This window comes from Pantherophis guttatus, chromosome 4 (genome assembly GCF_059756535.1).
Source record: "Pantherophis guttatus breed Tessera chromosome 4, ASM5975653v1, whole genome shotgun sequence".
NCBI lineage: Eukaryota > Metazoa > Chordata > Lepidosauria > Squamata > Colubridae > Pantherophis > Pantherophis guttatus.
The window spans coordinates 33,363,737-33,378,885 of NC_142066.1; positions in this window are offsets into that span (position 1 = coordinate 33,363,737).

Consider the following 15,149-nt stretch of genomic DNA (forward strand, 5'->3'; position numbering starts at 1 on the left):
ATATTGTGGAGCCTGACCTCATCTAAAATCAAGCAGTAGATTCATAGGGGATGGGTAATTGGTGCTTTTCCAGACAAAACCTTTTTTATGTAGACAACCCTTTTTATGTAGATTACCCTCACTCTGTCAAGGATCTTGGAGTACTCATCTCAAATGATCTAAGTACCAGAGCCCACTGTAACAGCATTGCCAAAAAGACAGGAAGAGTTGTTAATCTTGTGAAGCTTATTCTCTGGTAATATTGTACTGCAAACTAGGGCATACAAAACCTTTGCTAGACTAATTCTCAAATACAGCTTGTCTGCCTGGAATCCACACTGTATATTGGACATTAATACAATTGAGTGAGTCCAGAGGTATTTCACAAGGAGAGTAGTCCACTCCTCTGCTCACAACAAAATACCTTATGCCACCAGGCTTGAAATTTTGGGCTTGGACAACCTAGTACTACACTGTCTATGCTCTGACCTAAGTGTAGTACACAAAATTATCTGCTACAATGTCCTATCTGTCAATGACTACTTCAGCTTCAACCACAATAATACACAATAGATACAAACTCAAAGTAAACTACTCCAAAATTGATTGCAGAAAGTACGACTTCAGCAACAGAGTGGTCAATGCCTGGAGTGCACTACCCGACTCTGTTGTTACATCTTCTAATGCCTATAACTTTAACTTTAACCTTAAACTGTCTACTGTTGATCTTACCCCTTTCCTAAAAGGTCTGTAAGGGGCGTGCATAAGCACACCAGCATGCCTACCGTCCTACTGTCCCACTTTTATTTGTAACCATTTCCTGTATTCATATCCATGTTTATACTTATTCCTGTTATCTCATACATGTTTGACAAACTAAATAATAATAATAATAATAATAATGATAATGATAATAATAATAATAATAATAATAATAATAATAATAATAATAATAATAATAATAATACAAAGTACCGGGACTTACAAATTGAAGTTGAGCGACTGTGGAAAAAGAAATCGTGTGTTGTCCCGATTGTAATTGGAGCCCTCGGAGCAATACCCAAAGGGCTACCCCGCTATTTAGAAATTCTAAATTTGCCGGACTTGAACATTTTGACTGTACAAAAAACCACCTTACTCGGAACAGCTTACATCCTCCGACGATACCTTAACAGTTTCTAGGTCCTTGGTTAGGACTTGAGCTGCTGAGCTATTAACCAGCCTCAAAGGCTGTGAATCTCACTAAAGATTAACCAATAAATAATAATAATAATAATAATAATAATAATAATAATAATAATAATAATAATAATAATAATAATAATAATAATAATAGCATAAAGACAAAGCATATTTGTCTTCACATACAGGTATACCTACAGCAGTAGTTGTGTCTAGATGCATAGATGAACTTTTGGAATTTTATATTGTATAAATTTTGAAATTATTCAATTTATGCTTCTGTTGAAGGTGAAACAAAATTTAGTTCAGAGATCTTATGAACCATTTAGATTTGCAGTGATTAATGAGGTTTTCTTGCAATATATTTTGTTTCATAAGAACAAAGTGTAGATATGATTTTTCTAATTCCCAGAGATGGCTTTTTGAACTCTTATATCAGGTTGACGCAGTGACTCAGTGGCTGAGCTTGTCAATCAAAAGGTCGGCAGTTCAGCGGTTTGAATCCCTAGTGCCGCGTAACAGGGTGAGCTCCCATTACTTGTCCCAGCTTCTGCCAACCTAGCAGTTCGAAAGCACATAAAAAATGCAAGTAGAAAAATAGGGATCACCTTTGGTGGGAAGGTAGCAGCGTTCCATGCGCCTTTGGTGTTTAGTCATGGCGGCCACATGACCATGGAGACGTCTTCGGACAGTGCTGACTCTTTGGCTTTAAAACGGAGATGAGCACCACCCCCTAGAGTCGGGGGGGATACTACTAGTACCTATGTGCGAAGGGAACCTTTACCTTTTTATCAGGTTGTACTAAGTTTTCTATGACCTTTATTTCTAGATAAGCTCTAGAAACTGCACTAGTATGGGAAACAACTGGCTTCTTGCATTATATTCTAGAATTCATTGTGTCAAATGAAATCTTTTTAATGCTCACAGAGATTCAAAGCTGACTTGGAAAATTAGTGTGCCTTTTAGTGTTTCAGTTTCTCTGAATTACTGCAGCTTTCCTTCAGTACTTCTGAGCAGGTCTCCTGTTCTTTTCTAAAATCTGATTAGTGTTTTCTTGTGTGATTGTTTGTTTTTCCAGCCCATATCCTTTTTTTCCTCATCTCTCTTTGTTGACTTGTAGCATAGGTTTACTGGTTCAGTTAACTTCTTTTCATTCCTCTTGCATCTCTGTGCTCAAACAATAATGCAGTTCATCTTCTGACACTTGTCTCTTCCCTTGTAATGAATTTGCTATTAAACCAAATGCCTATTACTTAATAGCATACCCTACTACCTATATATTTGGAATAAACATTCTAAAATCAAAATAACTAAATTTTATTCCAAGGATTGTCTATTCTTCCAACTAGCTTTTTAATAGATAGGTTAAAACATTAAGACTCTTGAATATAAGCGCTTACTTTTTAAAGAATTGCTGCAAGATTTTGCAAGCTTAATGAATTATTTCTGACTATTGCAAACTAAATGGATTATTTCTGACTATTGCAAGCTAAATTGATTATTTCTGACTATTGCAAACTAAATGGATTATTTCTGACTATTGCAAACTAAATGGATTATTTCTGACTATTGCAAACTAAATGGATTATTTCAGGGGAATAATTTTTCATCCATTCTCCCTGAATATACTTAACATTGCAATATGAAATTGCCTTGTGAAACTGGAAGAAGAATGGGATTTACATTGAAAAAATGTCTTACCTGTGGAATCTTATAGATATCCAAGATAGTTGCCACAGGAAGGGAGATTTGGGCATCCAGTCCTCCAAAAAGAGCTATGAGATTACTTTGGAGATTACATAGGTAGTTGGGGACCAGTCTCTCAGTTGCTGATAGAATTAGCATGGTGGCCTGATAAGTCCTTCTAGCATTGTTATAGCTATCATAAATACGGAAGCCCAAGGTGAGATTGGGTAGGATTTGTGGATTTTCATTGATTTCCTTTACTGCAAATGCCAAAGCCAAGATGTGTTGGTAATTCTTAGGAATGCCACTACAATGAGAGTCAGAAAGATATGCTACCGTTTTTATATTCTCATCAATAGTTATACATAAGAGGGATTCAGCAAGCTAGTTCCACCAACTTGTCCCATATATCTGGCACCATAAGTGATCTCCCTTCTGAATATGAATTAATAAGAACATATTTACAGTTCTTCAGTAATGTTCATTGTCAGACATTTTGGAAGGATAATTGTGAAAAGAATTTTAAACACAGAGCAAAAACAACAAAAAGGTAAAAGAGCTTTAAATCAGTCCTCCTCAAGCTGTGTGATACTCAACTGTGTATATGTCACCAAGGAGTACTCCCTAAGCAGTACAACAATAGCAGAGAATTGCAAACTTGGAAGTCCATTCAGGTAGCAATGCTCTGATTTGGGAAGTGTGCCCTAAACACAGAATATCATCACATAGATGGGCTTCCCCATTCTCCATAAGTCCAGAGATAATGTTCTCTGATTGAGAAAAGAATGCTTTTCTTAGCATCCACTTATATTGACCCCAGGCAATCATCTATGATGGCTTATTTCAGCAATCAGAAATCTATGAAAATATAAAGCAAGAGTAGAAATTCCATTCCTTACACAAGATGTTCAGGTAATATTGGAGGGGGGTGTACTTCAAAGGTGACTTCATCTGAGACTGGAGCAATTTCAGAAGAAATGCCTCCTACCATAAAGTCTCCTGATTGATGGTATTTGTGATATGGAGGATACGGATGAAAGATGCCGCATCTATGAATTTTGCACCCCACATGAGAGAGCAGCACTAGCAGCCAGACCAGTAGAGTTGCCATCCCTATTACAAGGACAGATTTCAAGGATGCTCTGTTTGTTCTTACATCATGACTATTAGCATTTTGGGGATCAACATTGTATAACACGAATGGTAGGATCAAACTTGGTGATTCTTACTCATCTTAAGCCTGACATGTTTCCCTCTAGCTCTGAATGGTATTGATATTTTAAGAGAATGAGAGATAAGTAGCATCCTACATTAATCTTTTTTTAAATTAATCTTTCTAATGTACACTGGGATTCAATGAGACTGAGAAAAAGAAGAATTAAAAATAGTAATTTAGGTACACAAACAAGAAGGCAATTATTAAATTGGCGTTTAGTTCCCCCTAGGGAAGTCCTGCAGAAATTATTTCCTTCAGCTACAGCTAATTTTGGTCATGGTGCTCACACTGTAGAATTCCATCCCTAGTCCCAATCCGGCCAGTCTTTAATAAAGAATGGACAATCTACATGTGTTTCAGAGCATAGCAGTCAGGAGTCTAGGTGCATGAGATGTTACTGTTATTGTTGTTGTTTTTGGAGTTTGTTTTAGTGTGGCAGTCTGTTACTCTGTTAAATGTTTTTCCAGAGGCTGCCAGTGCTCCGGCTTTCTTCCCTTGATCCTTTCCTCTCCTCCTCAAGCGAAGAGTATGGAGGGGGGGGTCTCGAAGGAGGGATAAAGTTTGCTTATTTAAAGAGGACGGGCCTCTGGTGGAGGGGTGGGTTCTTCTTACCTTAACTACCGGTTCGCAGCGGGATCACGCACATGTGCTAGCTTCGCTCATGCATGTGCTCTGGGCATGTGCAAATCACATCAATGATGGGGCGGTGGGCGGCACCTCCCGCCTGTTTTACTACTGGTTCTTGTGAACTGGTCTGAATCAGGGGCAACCCACCACTACTCTGGTGCGAATGTCACGCTCCCTGGAAGCCTTGGTCACTCTCTTAGAGTGGGCTGCGAACAGTTGAGATAATTTTGAAAAGATAATCAAAGCCTGCCCTTCAGTTGCTTTCCAGTTTGGAAAAATGTTTAACAGAGTAACAGACTGCCAGAGCTCCAGCTTTCTTCCCTTGATCCTTTCCCCTCCTCCTCAAGTGAAGCAGCTGCTCTGAGCCATTGGCTGAAACTGGGTTGTGTGAACCGATCCAGCTCCAATTTTTTATCCTGCCTCACTAGGGGTAAACTAAGAGTGGCTGGCAGGGTTGGGAGAAAGAAGGGAGAAGGGAGAGAGTTTGGATCAGTTTCCTGCCCTGCCTCCAGCCTTCCCATCTTTTCCTTTGGAAAAATATTTGGCTCGTTGATTCCCCACCCCAGGAGTGGGGAAGTATGTACTCCTAACCCCCTCCAGTATCCTTGTGAGAGGAGAGGAGGTCCCCAATCGCTCACACACATGGCTTTGGCTGTTGCCTGCCTCTCGTCTGGCAGCAAGAGGCAACTGGGAAGACACCCGCAAGTTTTGCGACAGCAGTGGTGGCGGTAAAGATGTTGTGCCCCCGAGGACTGCTGCTCCCAACTTTGTCCTCTTGGCCTTGGTGCATAAGGTAATTATGTGGTGGTGGCGGTACCTCCTCCTGGCTGAGCCAAAAGTACAGCCTAGCAACAGTGGGGGCTGTGTGCTTTTGCGCCAGCAGCACCAGGAAAGCCACAATCTGCCACTCGCCACATGAATGCCAATGATCAGGCACAGCCCAGCCCGTGCAGCCCATCCCTCTTGGGGGCTGCAAGCTGGCTTGCCCTGGTTGGCCTGGCTCTCAACCCTGCCAGCTGCTCTTACCTTATGCGGTCGCAGCGCCTCCTCCTCCTCCTCCTCGCCATGCTTTGCAGGCCAAAAGTGCAGCCCTACTTCCCTGAGCACTCAAGCTGGCCAGTCACTCTTGCCTTTCCCCCTGCAGTTGCCGCGGCTGCTGCTCTTCTGGGGCAGTGGAGCTGCACAGGAGGAACACCGGATACAGTGTGCCGGCTGGCCATTGTCATTGCTGGTCTTTGCATGCACATGCATGCCAGAAACCAGGAGACCAAGTGGCCGATGCGCATGCGCATTCCTGAAACAGGAAGATCATCTGTCGAGCGTCAAGCAGCACTCGACACCATGTCCATTGAACGGCAAAAGTCAGCAGCCGTCCGGGGGGGGTGAGCGGGCGCAGATGCGGCACAGGGTGATGGTGAGGGGCGTTGAGGTTGCGATTAGGGACATAACGCCGCACGGGTGCTTAACGGGGTTCGCGAGGGGCATCTGGAAGGCGCGGCGGGCAAGCAGTGACAACGCCAGCGAGGGACGGCTGAGGAGACGATGCGAAGTGCATCAGAAGTGTGTCAGAAGTGCACACCTGGAAGTGAGCAGCGGGAGTTTTAAACGCACCCCAGCTGCCTGGCTTTGGCTTGCGCCATAAAAAGCGCTGCTGGGAACAACTGATAGCCGCGTTTTTGACTTGCATTTTACATTCCAGTTTCCTGGGAAAGCTGCTGTCACTTATTAAACCGAGTTACCTTGCTGAATCCCAGTGTGTCTCGTGGTTTGGTGAGCGCGGACTACCGGAGGCCGAGAGGAAAACGCGGCTCACAACTCCCTTGCTGACTCAGACAGCCACGCCGGAGCAGCGCCATGGCGGAGGGGGTCTCTGCGGATGCGCTGCCTGAGTAGTTGGAGGAGGAGGCTGCAGAGGCGCACGACCCGGGCGAGCAACCAGCGGTGCGACCAAAAAAATGGGACCCTCCAAAAGAGATACCGGTAGAGCCCCGAACGGAGGGGGGTCTCGAGGAGACGCATGGCTTCGGGGCGGCAGCTCCTGCTGGGTCCGAAACATGGTGGCATAGCTCGGCCCTGACAGGCACACGGGTGCAAACCCCTCCATATACCGGCGCCCAATTCCAGCGCTGGAGGGAACGTAAATGGGTCGATGAGGACGATGGTGAATGGAGCTACTCCACCGGCCCGGGAGCGACCACGATGGACGTATTACAGGACAGGTTCGGGGAGGCCAGTTTCCATGATGCGCCTTCCTGGCAGCCCTGGGCACCCAGCATAGAGCCAATGGGGGCCTGGCAGGGGAGCGGGCTTGAAAGCAGGCTGCGTATTGCTAGTCCCAAATTCAAGCTTGAACGGCGGACGAGCCAAACCAGCAGTGAGCACCCTGCAGCAAACACCAGTATCGGGTCGACCTTGGGGGCGGATGGAGCCCGTGCGCCGCCACGGCTGGCTGCTCGACCCGGCAGGGAGGGAGGAGGAGCAGATCCAGGGCTAGAGAGGCAACGGGCCCCAGGTGGGGGGGGGTGTTGGTAGACCGCCACAGCCCCGCCAGATAGATCCGCTACCACAGTGGGGCCCCGGGTTATGGACCCCACAAAACCTTTGGGGCCTACCACCAGTACAGGCTTCTTTTGATGGGACGTTGGAGAAGGTAGCGTTATTCCTCAGTCAGGTGATCAGCCATATGGACTTGTATGGCAGATTATATCCCTCACAATGGCCCATGGTAGTAGCTGTGACGGCAGTGCTCACGGGTGAGGCTGCAGACTGGGTCGCAGATCTACACAGTGAGCACGCTCGTGAATTGATGGACCTTGGCCTATTCCTGGAGGCCCTATGGGCCCAGTTTGAGGACGAGACCCGGACCCAGGTGATCGAAGGGGAGCTTGTGGAGCTGAGGCAACGGGGACACCCAGCAAAGGACTATGTTAAGGACTTCTGCAGTTTAGCCGGAAAGTTACGATCATGGCCAGAACGCCTCCTCATCCACCAGTTCCAATCCGGGGTAGACAGAGAGATATGTCAAGCTTGTGTGTACCGTGGACTAGGACCTCGCCTGTCGGAATGGTACAAGGCGGCTGTTGCTTTGGATGTTGGTCTTCGGGAATTCAGGCCTCAGGGGGTGGGTCAGATCCAACAGAAACATGGTCCTAACGGGCAACCGAAGGAGAAGGCTCTTTCCAGACCACCCCCTTTCATAGGAGCGGGGTTTGGGGAGGTAGGGAGATGCCAGTTCCGCTGTTTTCGATGTAACCAGGAAGGGCATAGGGTGGCTGAATGCCCCCTACCGCCGCCACGGATGTCTACTCCAAGGCCGCAGGGACTATGCACCGGACCAAAAGAGAGACCCGGACGTACACCGGAGCGGTCTAGAGGGGCGGCTCACGTCTCCTTATCAGAACAAACGCTACAGTCCGGCGGGAGCGGTTCACCTGGGACAGCTCATGTTCTGGAGACCACGGGAACTAGCGAGGATGAGGTAGACATTTAGGACCCTATGGTAAGTGATTCCATACACCCCTTCCTGATACCAATTGTACTACGTCACCCAACATCAAAACGTGAGTGTACCCAGAAAGCTTTAATTGATTCTGGGTGTACGAGATGCCTGATCCGCCGTACTGTGGCAGAGGAGTTAGGCCTCCAGATATCCACTTTATGCACCCCTATTAGATTCGAACAGGTGGATGGGACTATCCTTGGTGGACAACCAACCGCACATATAACTGAGCCAGTCATCCTAGAAGTAGGAGAACACAGCGAGCTTATTCGCTTCATAGTCATCACACAGATGGTTGAGCCTGTAATCCTGGGATTAGCGTGGTTGGATAAATGGGAGCTGACCATTTGGTGGGAAGGGGGTTACCGCAAGTTACGGCTACCGGTAACAGCGGAGCCGTGTACAAGAACACAACAGGAGGTAGAGCATAAGCAGCCATACCCCCGAGTGTATCAGGATCTTGCCCGAGTTTTTAGCGAAGATGAATGCGATGTACTGCCACCACATCGTGATACAGATTGTGGAATCGAATTAGTTCCCGGGGCGAAACTACCGAAACCGCGAATGTACTCGATGACGCCAAGAGAATTGGAAGAGTTAAGACGATATATCGACAAGAATCTAGCACGAGGGTTCATACGCCCCAGTCGTTCACGTCTGGCTGCTCCAGTACTCTTCCGTGAGAAGAAGGATGGGGACTCCGCTTGTGCATCGACTACCATGGATTAAATGCTGTATGTGTCGAGCCGTTATACCCGCTTCCTTTAATAACCGATTTGTTAGCCACATTGACCACCGGGAAGATATTCACCAAATTGGACCTCCGTGAGGCATACTATCGGGTACAAATACGCCCCAGTGACGAATGGAAGACTACTTTCAACAGTCCCCTGGGGAGCTATCATTTCCTGGTGATGCCATTCGGGTTGCAGGGGGCTCCTGCCATTTTCATGCAACTAATCAATGGGATCTTGCATGATTATTTATATCGTGGAGTTTTGGTCTATTTAGATGATATTCTTATTTATTCAGACACGCTGGAGGAACATATCCAACTAGTAAGACAGGTACTCACCAGATTGTTGGAGGCACGGCTGTTTGTTAAGCTCTCGAAATGTGAGTTCCACTGTGAGGAAATAGACTATCTGGGTTTTAGGATTACAGCCGCAGGAATACAAATGGACCCGAGGAAAGTAGAAGCTGTGTTAGGTTGGCAGGCCCCACAAACACGGAAGCAATTACAAAGCTTCTTAGGTTTCGCGAATTTCTATCGACGATTCATCCCTTCTTTCATCAAGACAGCCCTACCGCTGACAAACTTATTGCGCACGAGAGGACTGTCACCTCCCGGAGTTAAACCCAAGCCAGGGCACATACTGTCCTGGACCTCGCCGTGTCAGGAGGCGTTTGAGAACTTTAAGAGCCTCTTTGCCAAAGAACCTATTCTGAAACATCCATACGTCGTTACCGTTTATCATGCAGGCCGACGCCAGTGACGTGGCTGTGGGAGCCGTCCTCTTACAGGAGGACATGGTAGGTGACCTGAGGCCCTGTGCGTACACGTCCCGGAAATTTACGGTGTCGGAAAGAAACTGGGCCATTTGGGAAAAGGAGGCTTTCACTGTGAAGTGGGCACTGCAGACCTGGCGACATTTATTGGAAGGTGGTAAGCACCCGTTCGAGGTCTGGACAGACCACAAAAACTTAGAAGCACTCCAAACACCACGGAAATTATCCCTGAAACAAGTGAGATGGGCCCAATACTTCCAACGTTTCCGTTTCTCGTTGAAGTATAAACCAGCAGGGAAAATGTTCCTAGCCGATGCGCTGTCCCGAATGCCGCAATATGGAAGTAAGAGAGTTAGCCCCTTACAGGCTCTAATACCGCTAGTGCAAACGGAAACCTGTGCCATTGGAAACCGGCAAGCTAATGACTGGTTTCCTATGTTCCAAAAAACGTCAGCGTCCGATGAATGGCTACTCAAAAATCGGTCAATACTGACCCACCGAAATGGGGTAGCATGGTAGGGAACTAAGTTATATGTCCCCGCTGCATTGAGACAGCAGGTTTTGAAACAATGCCATGATGTGAAAACTGCAGGACATTTCAGTTTCCTAAAAACATTGCATTTGGCCAGACGGCAATTCTGGTGGCCTAAAATGTGAAAAGAGGTCGAAGACTATGTTCACAAGTGCCATACCTGTGCTCTCTCCAAACCAAGACCCGGAAAGCCGTTAGGACTGCTGCAGTCAGTAGCAGAACCCACTAGACCATGGGACGAGATCTCGATGGACTTCATCGTAGATCTCCAAAACAGCAAAGGCTATACCGTGATATGGACGGTCCTGGATCTTTTTTCAAAACAAGTGCATTTCGTCCCTTGTAAGGGACTACCCTCAGCACGACAGTTAGTGAAACTATTTCTACAACATGTCTACCGTCTACATGGGGTACCAAGGCGGATTATATCAGATAGAGGGGTGCAGTTCACGGCCAGGTTTTGGAGGGGTTTTCTCCATGACATCGGAGCCACTCAAGGATTAAGCTCTGCCTACCATCCCAGCACCAATGATGCTGCAGAAAGAGCTAACGCTATGGTAAAGCGTTACCTACGCTCTTACGTGTCATATCAGCAAAATGACTGGGCGGATCTGGTACCCTTTGCTGAAGCTGCTTATAACAATTCAGTCCACCGTAGTACAGGGTACACTCCCTTCCAGGTTGTTATGGGGCGGGAATTCACAGCATCTCCGAGTTGGAACCCCACACTTCAACAGCTATGACCCCCCAGGACTGGTCCTATAATGTATAGAAAACATGGTCACAAGGGAAGGAAGCCCTAGACAAGGCGTCACAAGAATATAAGCAACAAGCCAATAAGAAACGAACTACCTGTCCACCGTTTAGAGTCGGAGACCAGGTATACCTCTCGACTAAATACCTACGTTTACACCTACCAAGCCGAAAGCTAGGCCCCAAATATATAGGTCCTTTCCCCATACTAAAGATCATAAACCCAGTAACGGTCAAGTTGAAACTACCACCCTTACTAGGGAAAATCCACCCAGTGTTTCATTCCAGTCTACTTAAACCAGTCAGCCACCCCTCTATATCCCAAGAGGCCCCGGGACCGGTAAAAGGGTCGCATTACGAAATTGATGACATTGTCGACTCCAGGTACCATAGAGGACGTTTGCAGTATTTAGTTAGGTGGAAAGGGTATCCCAATTCAGACGCATCCTGGGTTCCCCTAACCAATATAAATGCTCAAAGGTTGTAAAAGAGATATCATAGGCATAACCCTCAGAAACCACAACCAAAACCAAAACGTAACCGATAACATGTGTTTTTCTTTCCTGTCTCCCCTAGGCGGAGACCTGGTAGGGGGAGCCGCCTGTCGAGTGTCAAGCAGCACTCAACACCATGTCCATTGAACGGCAAAAGTCAGCAGCCACCCGGGGGGGGGGTGCGGGCGTGGATGGGGCACAGGGTGATGGTGAGGGGAGTTGAGGTTGCGATTAGGGACATACGCCACACGGGTGCTTAGCGGGGTTCGCGAGGGGCACCTGGAAGGCGCGGAGGGCAAGGAGTGACAACGCCAGCGAGGGACGGCCGAGGAGATGATGCGAAGATGATGTCAGAAGTGCGCGCCCGGAAGTGAGCAGCGGGAGTTTTAAATGCACCCAGCTGCCCGGCTTTGGCTTGCGCCATAAAAAGCGTTGCTGGGAACAACTGATAGCCGCGTTTTTGACTTGCATTTTGCATTCCGGTTTCCTGGGAAAGCTGCTGTCACTTATTAAACCGAGTTACCTTCCTGAATCGCAGTGTGTCTCGTGGTTTGGTGAGCGCGGACTACCGGAGGCCGAGATCATCTTCCTGGAGTGTGCATGTGCAATGGGCGGCTGCTCTTCCAGTTTTGGGTGTGCAGGTGCACATGAAAACCAGCTGGTTGGTGCGCCGGAACCCAGAAGAGCAATGGGCGATGGCTCCGCGTGCCTGGAAAGATGGCTCTATGTGCCACTTCCAGCACGTGTGCCATAGCTTTGCCATCATGGATTTAGGCTATTTATTTTGCTTAAAAGAAAGACTGAGTTTCGAACAAGTCACTGAACTACAAACTTTATATAGCATTTTAGTTCCAGAAAGATGGTTGTTTAGAACCAACCAACAACTTTGGATTCAACTTTGGAATCATGCAAAAGTTAAAGAGATAATAAGAAAACTCATATGTCTTTAGTTATATACAGAACATTCTGCTAGGTTCAAGGGATTTAGTTCCGTATAAATTATGTAACGTTGCATACTAAATGGATCACTTTCTCAATATCTGACTCTAGAATTTTCAGAAGTTTTTTCATCTGTTCTATTTGAGTATACTTAAAATTGCAATATTAAATTGTCTTGTGAAAATAGGACAGTAAAATGAATAGTAAAATAGGACAGCATCAGTGGTGGGTTGCCCCTGGTTCGGACTGGTTCACAAGAACCGGTAGTAAAACCAGTGGGAGGCCCCGCCCACCACCCCGGATGTTATCATCAGTGATCTGCGCACGATCCTGTTGCAAACTGGTGGTAAAGGTAAGTAGAACCCACCCGTGGACAGCATGAAATTTATATGGATGTCTTATCTGTGGAATCTTATAGATATCTACAATAGTGGCCACAAAAAAGAAGATTTGAGCATCCAGTCCTCCAATAATACTTATGACATTATTCTGGATGTTACATAAATAGTTGGGGACCAGTCTTTCAATTGCTGATAGTAGTAGCATAGTGCTGTGATAAGTCTTTGAGCATTGTTATAACTATCATAAATATGGAAGCCCAGCATGAGATTGGGTAGGTTTTCTGTGTTTTCATTGATTTCCTTTACTGCAAATGCCAAAGGCAGGAGGTGCTGGTGGTGATTCTTTGGAATGCCACTACAATGAGAGTTGCACGTCAGAAGTATATTTTACCAGTTCTTATATTCTAATCAGTTGTTATACAAATAAGTAAATTCAGTAGGTTAGTTTCACCAGGTTGTCTCATATCTCTGTTAGTATAAGTGATGTCCCTTCGGTATATGAATTAATATGTAGGTAACACAGGCATTTCAAAAGGAATGCCCTTCACACACAGGGCATAGTAAATGTCTGGAATCCATATATATCATGAATGTTTTTGGGCTTCCCAAAATAAAGGTAGTCAGACATTTGGCAAAAAGTCAGTCCCTTTGTTTGAAATTCTTTGAATAATTTTCCTTTTGAGTCAACATGACTGTTGTGGATTAGAGTAGGAGTCAGTTTGATGGGCTCATTGTTTAGATGTAAGGCAACAATGAACTTGCTTATTCAGGAAGACTATGAAGAAAAAAAATAAATGAATTTTAAATCAATCTTCCTCAAGCTGTGCAAGCTGTGTGCTTGTCAGCACAAAGTACTCTCCAATCAGATGGCAATAGCGGAGAATTGCAAGATTGGAAGCCCATCCATGTGGCGATGCCCTGATTTGGGAAGTGTGTTTTAATCTTCTGCACTACTATTAATCTTCTCATCGTTCCCACCACCCATCTTCTTCCACTTATGACTGTATCATTGTAACTTTGTTGCTTGGATCCTTACAATTTATATTGATATTGTTTCCTGATTGCTCATTTGTACCCTATGACTATCATTAAGTGTTGTACCTTTTGATTCTTTTCTTTTATGTACACTGAGAGCATATGCACCAAGACAAATTCCTTGTGTGTCCAATCACACTTGGCCAATAAAAAATTCAATTCAATTCAATTCAATTCAATTCAATTCAATTCAATTCAATTCAATTCTACTCTTCTCTACTCTACTCTACTCTACTCTACTCTACTCTACTCTACTCTACTCTACTCTACTCTACTCTACTCTATTCTATTCTATTCTATTCTATTCTATTCTATATTGAACATCACCACATAAATGGGCTTCTCCATTCCCCATAAGTCCACACATTACATTCTGTGGTTTAGAAAAGAACATGTTTGTTAGCATCTACTGATATTAACCCTGATCAATCATCTATTATTCCTTGATGACAGTGATATGATGGATTATTTCAGAAATTAGAAATGTGTAAAATATAAAACAATAGTAGTAAGGAACAGCCTTACACATGCTGTACACATGTGGGGAATATTCTTCAAAGGTAACTTCATCCGAGATGGGAGCAAGTTGAGAAGAAATGCCTCCAACTATAAGGTCTCCTGGCTGATGATACTTTTGATATGGTGGATATAGATGAAGGATGCTGCACCTGTGAGTTTTGCACTCCACATGATGGAGCAGCACTAGCAGCCAGACCAGTAGAGTTGCCATCCTCATCACAAGGACAGATTTCAAAGATGCTTTCCTTGTTTCTACATCATGATATTTAGTGGTCAGCACTGTCTAACATGAATTGAAGCTCATCTAAGATCAGACTTGGGCATCCTTATCCACCCATAAGACTGCCATGTTTCTTTCTTGCTCTAAATGTTATTGATATTTTAAGAGAAAGAGAGGCAACATGCTACATCAAGTCTTCCCCCCCACCACAAAAGGACTGAAATTCAGTGAGATTTCAAGAAAAAGTAGAATTAAAAAATAGCAATTTAGATGTGCAAACAAGAAGGTAATTATTAAGTCAGAATTCAGTTCCCTAGAGAAGTCCTGAAGAAACCATATTTTATTTTCTTTATAACTATTTTGTATAGAACTATTGCTTTCTCTCCTATTATTATAGAAAGTAGGACATTTGGCAAGGATTAGGAGTGGGAATATTTGAGCAGTTGAATGTCATTCACATTTTGAGGAAAGTTTGATAGTGATAATGGGTAAAGTGATGGTGTCAGGAGACGTGCTGCAGATCTTCGTAAACTAGTTTGAAGAGATGTTTTGAAGCTGCCTTGTTGATAATATGTGCCAACTTTGGATGATCAAAGAAATCAGCATGGCCAGACCTGA